Source organism: Puma concolor, chromosome B2 (assembly GCF_028749965.1).
Source record: "Puma concolor isolate L17-30 chromosome B2, mPumCon1.1.hap2, whole genome shotgun sequence".
NCBI classification, from domain to species: domain Eukaryota; kingdom Metazoa; phylum Chordata; class Mammalia; order Carnivora; family Felidae; genus Puma; species Puma concolor.
Window position 1 is genome coordinate 83809969 of NC_141671.1, and position 15228 is coordinate 83825196.

At 39.5% G+C, this 15228-nt stretch overlaps 1 long non-coding RNA gene across 1 annotated transcript in view; it reads left to right on the forward strand.

The window, feature by feature from the left end:
- The window catches only part of LOC147581086 (uncharacterized), a 57659-nt gene extending 46720 nt beyond the window's left edge, over positions 1–10939 (forward strand). Inside the window, exon 2 of the long non-coding RNA XR_015250837.1 lies at positions 8444–10939. This is a non-coding gene — a long non-coding RNA (uncharacterized LOC147581086). The remainder of the gene's footprint in view (positions 1–8443) is intronic.
- Positions 10940–15228: the final 4289 nt, after the last annotated feature.

Genomic DNA, 15228 nt, shown 5'->3' on the forward strand with positions numbered 1-15228 from the left:
TGGAGAAGAAAGTGATCGATGCTGAACAGTGCCAAAGACATTCTATCAAGGTCCTGGACAGATGGCACACTCAAATGAGGGATATAGAGAATGTTAATAAGGAGAACGTCTTCCAAGGTGTGAATAGGTTAGGGGAAATTGACAGAAATGATGTAGCCACCCAGGACCAATAAACTGGGAAAGCCATTATCATCCTTTGAGTGGCAAGGAGAGGAAGGCGTTACCAGGATCCAGAGACAATAGTTGAAACCAGTCACCTGGATTAAAAATGCCGTGATCTGTTTAGGAAAAAAAAAAAAAAAATAGCTAAATGAAGGCCCGTCAGGAAAGGAGTCAGGGGAATAGAAAAATACTCACACTTTTCTTTCTCTACATTTTCTGTTGTAGACCTCTCATTGGTCAAACTTCACCAGAAGTTGGAAGGCACAGGAGCTCAACTGATGTATTCCATAAAAGTCAGTCCCCTCAGGCACAGAGCTGGTGGAAATTGGATCTCTAGGGACTAACGAGACATATCAGGGAAGGATTGAGAGCGGCTTCTAAGAACTGAGGGTGGCCTCTGACCAATAGCCAGCAAGAAGTGGAGGCCCTCGTTCTAACAGCCCACAAGAAATTAAATGTGCCAACAACCACACGAGCTTAGAAGCAGATTCTTTCCCAATCAAGCCTCAAGTGAAAAGGTATTCCTTGCTGACATCACGATTAAACCATTGTGAGATCCTGAAGCAGAGGATCCAGCTAGGCTGGATCCAGACTTCTAACACACAAAAACTGTGAATTAATGAATGTGTGTTGTTTTAAGCCGAAAAAGAAAAGAAAAAAAAACTAATGTGACCAAATTATAAAAATATACATTAAGTAGAATAATGACAAAAATAGTTGTCCATTCTTCTGCTCTAATAGAATTTCGTTTTTGAGACTTCTATATTTCTTTTCAATCCTCTTTTTCTTAAATATCCTTTAAAAATTATTTAAGCACAATATTGAATAAATTTACATTATTGATTTTCTTATCAGCCATTTTCTTTTGTTCACTAGAAACTATTAAAGGTATGGGTTGAGAAGGCTTAACAGTAATTGTCCATTCCACTGACCCTTAACCTTGAAAACAGGTTAATTTAGAGTGGAGGTAAAATTATTGTCTAAATTTTATGTCATTAATTCTTTTTTTAATTTAAATTTTAGTTAACATACAGTGCAATAATGGTTTCAGGAGTAGAATTCAGTGATTCATCACTTATATACAACACCCAGTGCTCATCACAACAAGTGCCTCCCTTAACACCCATCACCCATCTGACCCATCCCTCAACCCCACCCCCCCACCTCCACGAACCCTTAGTTTGTTCTGTATAGTTAAGAGTCTCTTGTGGTTTCTCATTAATTCTTCTTGTCCGTCATTTTTTTTTTTAATTTTTTTTTCAACGTTTTTTATTTATTTTTGGGACAGAGAGAGACAGAGCATGAACGGGGGAGGGGCAGAGAGAGAGGGAGACACAGAATCGGAAACAGGCTCCAGGCTCCGAGCCATCAGCCCAGAGCCTGACGCGGGGCTCGAACTTACGGACCGCGAGATCGCGACCTGGCTGAAGTCGGATGCTCAACTGACTGCGCCACCCAGGCGCCCCTGTCCGTCATTTTTAATCACATGTATGGACAAAACTGTGGGCCACATTTTGACACAGAGAAGGTGTTTCAGTATGTTTTTTTTAAAACCTTTGCATTTAGTACAAGAGAGAACAGACATCAATATTTTATAGCTATACCAATAAGCTGGGATGGGCTTGGTTAACTTGTGATAAGAAACAACCTCTGAAATCTCTGTGGATTAACAAATTAAAAGTGTAAATTTCAATTATTGGAAGCCCTCTGTGACTCCAGTGAAGCCACCCCCAATGGGTGACTTGGGTTCCTTTAACATCTTTTTTTTTTTTCTTTTAATGTTTATTTATTTTAAGAGAGAGAGAGGCAGAGAGAGACAGGGCATGAGTGGGGGAGGGGCAGAGAGAGACAGGTAAACACAGAATCAGAAGCAGGCTCCAAGTTCCGAGCTGTCAGCACAGAGCCTGATACGGGGCTCAAACTCACAAAGTGTGAGATCATGACCTGAGCCAAAGTCGGATGCTTAACTGACTGTGCCACCCGGGGTGCCCTTAACATCTTAACACAAGGTCACTACCACAATCAACCTCACAGGGCAATAGAGAGCTAGAGATTCAACACTGGTAATTAGATACTTCAGATTGAAATACTTCACTTATGCTACCATTTCAGTAACCAAAGAAAGTCCTTAGCCACCCCTGATTACAAGGGGCCTTGCAGAGCAATCTAGTGTGTGTCCAGAAGGAAAGGAGTCCTAGAAATATTGGCAAGCAGCCATAATGTTGACCACAGTTTCTCACAGGTATTTTTGGATGTCTATTGTTAGCAGTGAGGCAAAATAATACCTTAAGACAAAGATTTATTTTAGATGCTTATGCCCTCATTCTTTTATTGAAATCTAAGAAGTGTCTTCTCTAAGTCCAGTTTGGTCTTGTTTTAACAGTGAGGATACATATTTCCTCCATTTACAGAGTCAAGTGTTATTACTATAGGAAAGGAAATGAGCACTTGATCTATTTCTCATAGTATCAATGGGAATGACTAAATATTTACAGATGATTTTGACAGTTAACAGTCACTTTCACCCTCATCAAGATCAATACTGATGATACTAGGAAGCCAATTTTTCATTAAGTAAAGTCAATAAAGATGATACAGATCTATATAAAAAGGGAAAATAAGAGCTGCTGCACATTCTAGTGAAACTTACAATACATATAAACAAGATTTATGTGAAACTAGCTCATCAAAATGGCTAGATATAAATAGAACTTTAAAAAATATCTTCAACGTTAAAGCATTTCTCATTTTATTCATTTCTCTTTAGAAAGTTCTATTACTTGTTTTTTTCCACAGCCTCTAGAAGCAGTATGCTTACACCCTTGCTTTATCTGGGCTGATTAGACCCAGATGGACCTCAGTCCATTGGATGACCCCAAACCAACAGAGTCTTTGGATAATAAGAATATTGAGATATGAGGTGGCATTTTGGATTTGAAATTTTGAGTAAAGAATCATATGCGGTGGAGATGTTGGGCCATGTGCAAGGTCAGGAAGGAGAGGGAGGTTGGTTGGCATATGGAATGGAATGAAGCAGACATAAGAGGAAACCAAAATAATGAAGACTGTTGGGTGCTGAAGGACTGGTATTTGGTAAGCTGAAAGTCCACCTAGATTGTGGATCTTGAGCTTAGATACCTGTGTGAAACATAATAATACCCCTTATTTAAGCTTCTTTGAGTAAGTTGTTCATTGCAAATAAGAATTTTCAGTAAAGTACATATTAAACACTCACCTAGCTAACACACACATCATTTTATGGTAACTGCTCTAAAAACCTTGTTACAGGGGCATCTGAGTGGTTCAGTTGGTAAAGCATCCGACTTCAGCTCGGGTCATGATCTCACGGTTCATGAGTTCGAGCCCCACGTTGGGCTCTGTACTGACAGCTCAGAGCTTGGAGCCTGCTTTGGATTCTGTGTCTCCCTCTTTCTGCCTCTCCCCCACTCACACTCTGTCTCTCTCTCTCTCAAGAATAAATTTTTTAAAAAATTTAAAAAAATTTAAAAAATAAAAACCTTGTTACAGAAAACACCATTAAAAATGGCCACTTCTTTTCACAGATTTGGTTACCCTGAGATCAGTGCATGACTACCATATGCCTATTCATAGTAGTACTAGTAATAGTAGTGCAAACTATATCAAACGTTTACTATGACAAATTTTTTAAAGTATATTTTTATTAAGCAAACTCTATGCCCAACATATGGCTCGAACTCATGACCCTGAGATCAAGAGTCCCATGCTCTATTGACCAAGCCAGCCAGGTGCCGTATGACAGATATTTTTTAAGCATGTTGCATGAACTCTCTCATTTAAACCTTACTTCAACTCCAGGAAGTAGAAATTATCCTTAACTTTGCATTCAAATGAGCCAATGAGGCACAGAGAGATATAAACATGCCGAAATTCAAATAGATACAAGTGGTAGAACTGAGACTTGAAAACATACACTGATGTTTAACAGGGCATCTCATCCATTAGAACATGGATATCAGTTGCTGTATTGTTAACTTTTTTACTCAGTAGCAGAATTTGTAAGTCTATGACATTGTTAAAGGCTCTATTGTTGATTGATAGTTTTATATGAACCATGTTGCATATTATTAAATTATATTTATCAAGTATCACTTTATATTTATTTAATTTTACTCATAAAAGAATCTTTCTAAGGGTTACCTTATGCTGATTTTGATTTATATGGTGGAATATTTTCATTGAATATCACAGTTTCATGAGAGCATGCTAGAATCATGCATGCTTATTGTTTTAAAAAGCCAAATTATTTATCTAGTTCATATTTTAAAAGACCAGTCATGGGGGTGACTGATTTCTTCGTATATGATTATAAGACTTGAACTACTTGACTATATATTTTTAAACAAAGTATAATAAATTTTGAAAAAGGAAGCATTACGTGGAGTGGTTTCTTGAAAGGGATTTGAGCATCTTAGAACTATCCTTAGCTATAACTGATTATTCCCTTTCTCATATCTGGTTTTCCTTGCCTCCTTGTTCTGATGCTTAAATTCTGCCATTATGGACTCATTCATTTGGATATTATACATTTAGGTCTTTAAGAATCTTCTTTAAAATGACCAGTTCCCATGGGGTGTGGCACTCTCTGAACACCTTATCCATTTAGAACTATGGGAACAGGAACTTCCCTGGAGTAAAAACCAGGTGGAAGGAACTAGCCTTGAGTATCATTCTCCAGAATAATCAGGGGATGAATAGTTAGGAGGAATTGTGGAAGGAGGAAGTGGGATGGAGTTGAAAGCAGTTTTCACAAATTGTATTTTTATTTCTTTCTTTGTTTTTTTATTTCTTTTATTTCTTTGCTTTATTTCTTTGCTTTGTGTTCATGCTGATTTTCCTATAGCAGAGAAAGCTCTGTTTTAGGGGCAGAGCATGGAGGTTTAAAGAGCCAACGTGAAGATATACACTGGGATGGGAATCCTGAATTATTTCTGACTTGATCAATAACCAGCCGTGTGAGCTTAGGACAACCATCTTAATCTATCTGTGCTTTCCCCTCATGGGAAAACAGTAATATCTACCATAACAGGAAAGTCATCATAGGAAATGTCCATCCTACTGATGAGACACACTGCTTGCCTTGTGTGTGCATTTTGTATGCATATCTACAGACATAATTACAAAAACAATTACCAAGTATTTAGTATGTGTTGGGAGCTGTGCCATGTACTTTACGTATATTATTACATTCAATCCTCAAAACAATCCTATAATGTAGGTTCTATTTTTATTTTGTTTTACACAGAAGGAAGCCAAAGACTTGTAGAAATGAAGGAAGTTTCCCCAAACCTTACAGCCAAGAATCCTGGCAACTGACTCCAGAGCCTATACTCTTAATCACCTAGTCATACTGCAGCCCAGATTTGCTATTTTTGTTGAATAATATATTTTACATATGTCTATGTCCTGAACAGATTTAATAAGAAACTGGTTGTCTATTTTGCAGAGTATTCTATCCATCTTATGCAGGAGGAATATATATAAGATGGGAACAAAGAAATTTCAAGGGTTTGTCTTAAGCAAACTAGATAAAAATAAATCTATGATGGACAAAGTGACCACTTTGATATACTCATTCCTCTGCCACTCACAGCCTAGAGGATGATTTGAGCCACCACCTCTTACCCTGCCCCCGGAGGGGGCGGCAGACTACTTACTAAGTCAGATAGTAATCATTACCACTAACATTTTTGTACCACCTTAGACACTAGAAAATTCTGAACCTGCACTTCTGTGACTACCACAAACCATTAAGTGATTCACTCTAAAATGGCAGAATTCTTAGGATCTATCCGATATGAACATGAAATAAACATTAAGCCCATGGCTCCAGACTCTTAGAATTCCATTCTTACCCCTACAGTAAGAAAAGGAACCTAGCTGATGGAGTGGAGAAGGGATGGAGGGGAGAATATGCTCCCACTTAAGGTGCCCGTCAACCTGTGGTCAGATGGCTGAGGTTGCCCAATGATGCAACCCTTGAGTCTGACAGAAAAATAACACACACAAGGAAGATTCAGGATCCCTGGAGGCAGCTGTGTTAATAAAAATTGGTTGAGATAACACTGTGTATTAATTATACCGGGATCAAATGAGTAACTAAATAACTTTCAACAAATAAAAATAATAAATAAAAATCGATTGAGGACAGAGCAAGACTAAGAGATGACAGATAACAGATAGAGGAGCTCATTTTTGGATTTCCTGTGAACTTCCCAAAGACTTCAAACAGGGCTTCTGAAACAATGTCATCTGACTCCAGACCTAGAGATATCTCTGCTCTCATCTGGAGTTACGCACGCAGGCCATTGTGAGCCACCTGTTCTGTTTTTGTGATGTTTAGTAATATCCTCTGAAAAGTGCCTAGAGTTTACACGCAAGTAGGTATTCAACAAATGTTTCATTTGCTTTGCTAAATTCTGCAAAACGTAGGTTTGCTTTCACATTTATGTGGCACTTTAATTAAAAGTAAACTCCCCTCTTGTATGCTCTCACTTGCCCTCTCCAGAAGTGACTGTCATTCTTATTCCATGTGGGAGAAACTGAGGTACAAAGAGACTGCTCAGTGTGACATGCTAGGTCAGGCTCATACGCAGTCCGATTCTGTTAATTCCCTTTGCAAGGATGAATGCCTGCCCCACTTTGTCTTCAACATATTAATGTATATAGCAATCTAGCCATGTGGCAGATAGTTTAACCAAGAATAATACCCAGATTCTGAGATTTGAGCACCAATTATCAGGAGGTTCAAAGCACTGATTTATCCCAGTTCCCGCTCCCCCTCAAGCCGTGTACGGAGCTCTAATGATGAGCAATTGAGAAGCAGCGTCTTTCCTCGTGTTCATTACTCTCCAACAAGATCTTAACTTGATAAGGCCACCCTGAAAAGGCTAGATCAGCTTCAGACAGGGTAGCAGGTGCATTTATCAACCGCTTTTGTTTGCTGAGTCAGGGATTGCTATGGTTTTTAACTTTTTTTTCCTACTAAAGAAGTTACTTACTTTTTGTTTTTTTATATTTAGGGGATTGCTATCTATTCATGACAGCATTTTCCATTATGGTACCTGAAGAAGGTGTTTAACCTTTTCTCCCAGTTTCTAAAAATCATGTCTTTTCAATAAATTGTATATATTATGCAATGAAATGCTAGAGAATTGTCTTATTACCTCTCCCTCCAAAATACTAGCATATGCCTAATTAATACAGGGATATTCCATAAATCATAGGTGCCAAGGAAAAACCATGTAACTGGGGAAAACTTTACAGAGAATATCAATCAGATCCTGGTACTTGTCATTTAAGTAGAGCACAATTCTCTCAAGGTTTACCAGCCTCTCTGAGCACCAGCCACAGCATTTAGAAACATTAACTCCTTGCGCTCTCAAACCTCAGAATAAAGGAACTCTAGCTTGCTGTCCTTTTTATTGTTCCTGCCTTCTTTGGGGGGGGGGGGGTTGGTGGTGGTGTTTTTGCAATGCTTTGCAAGTCAAATGAGTCAGTTCAAAAGCGGCAGATGCTGAAAAAAAAAATCAACGCCATGTCTTTATTTGGCAGCATTCGGTTTGGCTAATTACTGGGTACAGGTAGGAAACACGGCTAATGGGGCTTAGCAACAGATGGGGAGCCGGTACAAAGCTGTGGGTTCTTCCTCTGCCTGTGCTGTGACTTCCTGCGGTGTTGAACAAGTCATTCAACCTGTTTTTGATTCACTTCCCTTTCACTAAATTATGGATAATAATGCCTACTAGGTATGTCATACATTGTTGAGAAGAATAGCTCACAGGAAGATCACAAAGCACTTTCAAAGAGTTGAAACGCTCCATAGGCACAGGGTCCACAGAATCAAGCTGAACAGGAGGCGATGCCCCTTCCCGTCAGGTCCTCTGTTTCCCATTTAAAACCGAAATGAATGCAAATCTGAAAGTGACTTTGCATTTGCCACGCATCCCCTCTGCCTCTCAGGCATTCTATCACTAACTGATTGTAACTATGCAAATGATACCGTTATCTGTGGCACACACTGGCGCTTGTACTGCAGCACCAGCCGTTTCAAATGTTTGATGAATCCAAGGCTGATTGGCAGCTCCAAACTTATCTGTGACCTAATTTGTGGTCAGGAAGTACATGCAGATTTGGATAAGGGCAAAACCAATGACAGCAGGCTTTCCTTGAGGTTTTAAAAGATGTGAAGTTTGGTTGCCAGGGACTTAAAAAATAAATAAAGTTGTTTTCTTTTTTAAAGGTCTGCATCTGAGATCTGGATTGAAAGCAAAATTCGTCAAATGCACCAAGAATTGTGAAGCTCTGGAGAGCTACACAGAGCAAAAGTAATCCCGAGATAAAGAATGGGAACGATTTCTGCTGCAGCTAAAATGATTGCAGAGGGATGATCGGTGCCGATGATTTCCCCATTGTTACGGAGAAAGGAAATCTGCTCGGTCCCCACGCCAAAGAAGCCACGGATTTACCTCGGTAATTCCCAGGCGCTTTAAGCACTGGCTCCTGTAGTAAAATAAAACCATGTAGAAAGGAGCCACATGTTAGATTGCGTGGGTGTGAGAAGGAAATCAGAGGAGGTTATGAACACGCACCGATTGCTTGCCGGGTTGACATTATCATCGCACTTTGTACGCTGCGCTACTGAACTCTACAGAGGTCCAGTGACTTGCCCAAGTTCACCGAGCTGGTAGGTGGCGGAACCCTGAGAAAAACACACAGGCTCTGCTCTTTTTACTCTCCCAGGCTGTGTCTAGGAGTTGTTGTCTGGATCTCTATACCAACCTGCGGGGAGAGAGAAGGCCGGCTGACCTGCGCAGTAGCCCAGGCCAGAGCACAAGGGGAAATCCTTTGGTTGACTTGCCCGGCCGCCCACTGTTTGGAGCTCGGCGAATGTGCCTCATGGGAAGCTCAGTTGTCTCCCTTCCTCTGAGCCACCTCTTCTCTGACTGGTCCCCGCCAGCACTGCCTGTTTGCTGTTACTACTTCCCAGTGATCAACAGCTATTTTATGTTTCCTCCCATTGTGCTTCACTGCACCTTTTGTAGTCCTTCCGCCCACCTTCTGCGTACGGCTCACCTTCATGTTATTGAAGGGCGGTTGTGTTTGTGGCCCGTTATTATGTTCTTGAACAGCCCTATGATGTGGAACTTAAAGGGACCAGCTTGCAGAGGAACGCACATTAACCATCACTTCTCTCCGTATCTCTCACTTGCACTAGGACCTCTATGATTGTTGCCTATTCGGAAGTTCAAGCCCAGAGTCTTTTTTTTTTTTTTTTTTTTTTTTTGTAATCATTGGTTCAAATACCTTTTAGCTAACACTACTTGAGCACTTATCAGCAAGGCACTATGTTAAAAGAGGTACATAATTACTTCACCTCATCTCAAAACATCCCAGTGAGGCAGGTTTTGGTGTTAATTCCATTTGACAGACGAAGAGACGGAGGTTTATGGTGGTAATGTAGTCTGCCTGGGTAATAGAACTAGTAACAGACAGAAGCAGGTCTCAACCTCCAATGTGACTCACACCAAAGTCCTAAATCCACTGAAATCTTAACTCCATCCAATTCTTAACTTTACAAATTTGGGGCGTCTTTATAGGTTAATGCAGTTCTCGGAACCCTGATCTATCCCATCCCTATATTCACAGTATTTAGTGCATTGCCCACTATGGAAACAAGTAAAACTAGTACATCTATATTGTGATAGAATGATGGAGAATCAAAACGCAAATTTTACATTTATCATCACAAATCTTACACCTATTCGGTCAACTTATAAAATGCGGACGAAATTCTTTGTTGTTGAAGCACCCTCAAAAATCTGCCTGTAATCAGACAAACCTGGTTGTATTATCTCACCGACTCAGATCCTTGCTGTGTAGACACAGTTTAGATCTGCCCAATGGCACCGTGAGTCAATAGAGGAAAGTGTGCGGTGGTACTGACATGCCTGTATGAACCGGAACGTGTTCTGCAGAGTGGAGCTGTCACCCTAGACATCATGCACCAAGATGCATGTTCTCGGCAACTTTAATGATGCTCCCACGGGTGTTCTTGGTGCTACGTTAAAATTCCTTCACGATAGCACTTAATAGTTTTCAGAATATAGTTTTAATGTTTGATATGGCTGCAATTGTGGGCCTCTGTGAAGGCTTGAAGGTAAATAAGAGAAAAATCGCTCCGCTTCTAATTACTCCATGTTGATTCTTGAATTCCAGTAGCATTTTATAAATATCAGATTGTACTATTATCTTCAAGAGAGCTGTTTTCCTACAATTGCTTGAATCATGAAACTAGCTCTGAAGCTTACTTTCACATTTTAATTAGTAAAAATGCCTTTGACTTCTTGAAAACTTGAAGCCCAAGCAATGATCTATCTATTGGTGGTAGAGAAGCACTGCTGAATAATGTTCTGTGTCTTATAAACATACCTTATTGTTTTGAGCTATTAGATGCTGATACAGTAGTCGCCTAGAGCATGCTTAAGCAATAAGCCATGACAGGGACTCTCCTAACTGCACGCTGCCTGGGGTACACTTTCGGGGAGTTTTCTGATCACGCAGGAAGGAGCGACTCCCAAACGTATGACACTGACTGGCTGTTCCTTTCCCACAATATGATAATTATCTGTGTGGCTTATTATCTATCTGCTAATAAAATACTCTGCATCCTAAGTCTGGCAAAAATACATCAAATATTTGCAGGCCTGAAAAATTAAAGAAAGAACAAGGATCACAATGTGTGTATTCTGCTTTGGGTGTTTCAAGTTTTTGTTTCATTATTCCATGCCCTCAGCTCCCTCCCTCCGGGGATTTTGTCCCTCTAGTATCAAGGTTTCTTTCACCTCTGTCTGCAATAACACTCTCTTCTTTTGTTTTAGATTTTTAAAAAGCTATCTCAGGAATTTTGGTGTAGCTCCTGATTCAGCTGCATTGATGGTAATTGAGAGGGGAATACAAACTGAACTCAAGTGCAGCTCCACTTAAATTTACCTCCCCCGAGAGAAGAATTTCCAAAGCTGCCAGTCCAAAGGATTCTACAAAATTTGCGTTTGTAGGAGCAGCCCTTCATTATATTTTATTCTTTTTGAAATGATCTGTAGTCCTATGAAAATCATCACAGCTTCCAGAGGGGGTGGCTAAAGAGGTCTGTGTTTAAGAGAAAAGTAATGGGTCTTGGGAGCTTTCCTTCCTGTTTAAAAATAAACACTGATATCTCTGAATCAAATATCAGGACTGCTCTGTCATGTTTATAGACCTCTCCAAGGGGACTTTCTTGTGCACTGAGACAGTCTGTGAAGCTCACTGCTCTTTCGTATTTAAAATTTTGGGGTAGCCCCTGATCCTTTTATATCTTCATTTCTCTATGTGTACATATAGGTGGACACAGTATAGAGCTGGAGATAGTTCTTACTGATTGATACAGATCCAGCTATGAATAAATTCAGTGGAAAAGTCTGAGAGATGTATAGTGGCCCCTCACAGAGATTTCTGACTCTTGTGAAGTGTGTCCTCTTTTGCATGGGATATGGCCATAATGACACTTAAAATAGATTACTATTTATTACTATTTTGAGTAATAAACTGTGTCGTTATTACCATTTCCTTATTCTGCAATCGTTCACTGGCATGGAAGCTGCCTGCAAAGTTCTGGCACTGGTAAGCTGGATGAGGAGAACCAGGGAATAGATTTCTACGTAAGCATGGCTGCATAATTCGATAGGTCACATATTCAGGGTATATGAAATCAGGGCAGGGATAAGTAAGAGTGCTGTTGAATCTGCATATTCAGATTAGAGAGAACTGCAAAGAAAAATTCTTACGAGGGAAGACTTCATGGTAGAAGTTGCATTTCAATAACAATTTGAATAAAAGGAAAATTGATGAGTTGAAAGTTGGAAAGATACTCTGCCAGTGATTTAAGTAAAAGGTCAAAATTAGAAATGTTCTCAAGGAATTTTGGAAAAAGCATTACATTTTTACTGTAGGCATTAGTACTGTACTTAATCACACTCTTGCTATCTCTGAGTATGAGTTGCATTAATGTGGAATTCTGTAAAAGTTAGGAGGCCTGAGGCCAGTCTCCAAGGTGAATCCTATCTGAGAACACTTATGAGTCCTAAGTGTAACAGAAGTCCCTGCACCTACCCTTTGATCAGTCTAAGGCTAGTTCTCTCTTTCTCACTCTGTCTGGTTGCTCAGAAACGTCCTTTTAAAATTACTTAACATTTTCTTGAACTTCTTTTTCTCATCATAGTTTCCTTTCTTCACTTTGGTACAATTCTAATTTTCCAGTTGTTAACTCATCTTTGACCACTCTTCTCAGTCATTACGCCATCCTTGAACTCACCAAGTCATGTAATATACTAACTTACCCTTGTTCTCTCTTGTTTAGACTCTCCTGCCCCTCAAGGGCACTTGGCTCCATGTTGGAATTCTCTTCACCTTGCCGGGGTGGGCAGAGATGACTATGAGCCAAAAATTTTTTTTACCAACTTTCTCTTCAGTGATGCTTTGTCTCTAAATTACCCTTATTAGCAAGTACTGGAAGCAGGTTGGGTTGATATTGAACAGGAAAGGTAGACTCTGCTATTCTCTTGATGAATATTGTTCCCTGGTGTTAATGATATTTATCAGAAGAGGTCGGGGAGCTCTGATAAGCAAGTAAGCACTGGAGAAATCAAGAACAAAATTGCAATTGAATCAAGGCCAGACAAGGAACACACTCTCAGGAACAGAAAGGAACCTCATACTCACTGGAATGGTCCAAACCTGGGACTGAATTAAAAATGATGCTGTGATGTACCAACTTTACTTCCCTTTAGGATTGTGATCTTATTCTTCACGTTTTTGAGAGGTATTGGCTGCTGACAGCTTACAGTCAGGTCCCTCTCCAGGAACTGTCCTTGGCAGAAAGAAGCTGCCTTGCTCATTATTATGGTTCTTTTATGGGAGCAGGTCATATTCAATGACCAGTTGATGCAAAGCTCAGTGTCTCAGAATCTTATGTCCAGGGAGCCTCAACTCTGGATGTATGTTCCAAAATTAATATGGGATAATATGTTATGTTAATATATAACAACATGTGATGCATCATCTCCACATAATTTGCATAATAGAATGTGGAGAATGAACAGACATACTGCCTTTCCTCCGAGGCATTGGACAGGAAACCAGAAAGCAGTAATGCCCCATACTTCAGGTCAAGAAGTAAAATAGTGTCAACACTGAGCGCTACCATTTCATCACTGTTCAAATTGATAAGATGTCTGTTTGAAGTTCTAGCCCTAAGCAAGAAGTGACTCTTCCAGCTGAAAAGGGTTTAAATCCTCTCAGAGAGCATGCTGATCCCAGTGCACACGGACAAAAATCACATTATTTTAACACAGAGCACTTGGTCTAGAGTCAGTGAACCATAGCACCACAGGGTTATTCAGCACAGGGCAGTGCTTACGGGAGGAAGGAAAGTCTTCCACAGAGACCAATGAGTAATTACCTCACAAAGACTGTACCCTGATGAAGGACACTGTTTAGGAAATTAAGAGTGTGTATCACAAAGTGAGCTAAGAAAACCTAGTTATGCACATCTTTTATGATGTTTTAGGAAGCAACGTGGCTGCCACTTCCCCTTCTTCCCAACCAAACAATAATGAAAGCAAGTGTCAGATCAAATTCTACCTCCTGCACAGGTAAATATTAAGCAATGGTTTGCTAGCAAGCTGGCATAGAATATTGCAAACAACTTACTCTTATAAGATGAATGAAACCTCAGTCATCCGTATTTGCAGGTCCTACAATCATGCTTTGCATGTGAGGGTTACTTGAAGCAGGTATGACAATATTCTAGAGACCAATGCCGGGATGCAACAGCATCTAGAGAGAGACAAAGTGTCAGGCACCATCTCTAGAGGGCTTGCTAGAGTTTTATCCCCTGTAAATGAGAAAGTAGAGATTGTGAAATAATTAAGTCAATCCACATATCCAAAGAGCATTGCTTTTACTAGAGAAAAATGATTGATGAAATATATTAATATACATCACTAATTTTACCAGTAAAACCCATCTTCAAGAAACGTATCAAACTAAACAGCTAAACATCTAAGTTGATCAAAATTACTAAGAACTGATGAAGCGATTACATTAACTTGAATCATAGGAAACTGACAATATTCAACTACATTCGATCAACAAAAATGCATCTGGTCCTGTCCTTTCCAATTAGACATTCACTGCCCTTTGGAGTACATTTATCATTAGGGCACCTGACTAACTCTAAAATAGTGCTCACATACATGAACTAAGCTGAGTCATTTTCAAATGAATCCTACTCATCATATGAAGTGATATGAAAGTGATTATCACTTATATGAAGTGGTAATAAGGACACTGGAACACAGAGAAAGTTTTGTTTGTTTTTGTAAGAGAAATGGGAAGTGAAAGAGCCAGAAGAGCTAAACCAAATCACAAGCATTTACCTGGTCATGCCACTAATAGCTATCATCGTTTTGTTGATGAGAAAAAAAAAATGAAGATCATCAAAAATCATCACCCATTATCTAGGGTTATTGTAAGTACGATTCTTATTAGATACTATAGGATGAATAAATCTCAACAAATTCTTTGATTATCTCCATACACGTCTGAGTTAAAGAAGCCCTTCTTATTACTTCTCTGTGTAGATGGGATGAACTATCTGACTACTACAGCCAAGGGTCTCCATGTCAGCCCCTGTACCTCAGAGAAAGCTGTCGTAATGAGACTTTATTTGGATGCGGGATAGGCTAAACTCTAGAATGATGGGAAAAAAAGAAAAAAAGAAAAAGTCAAGGCCCTATGGATATGAGATGTAAGAGTTAACACTTTTTTTTAGGACCATCAAATTGTATTTTTGAACCATAATTACAGATATAATAAAAACTCAATCAATAAAGTAGACATAACAAGACTCACAAGACCACCATTTATTGATTTTGTAAGCATTACACTAGTACATTTGATGTGCATGGTGTCTCCGAGTATTACTGATTC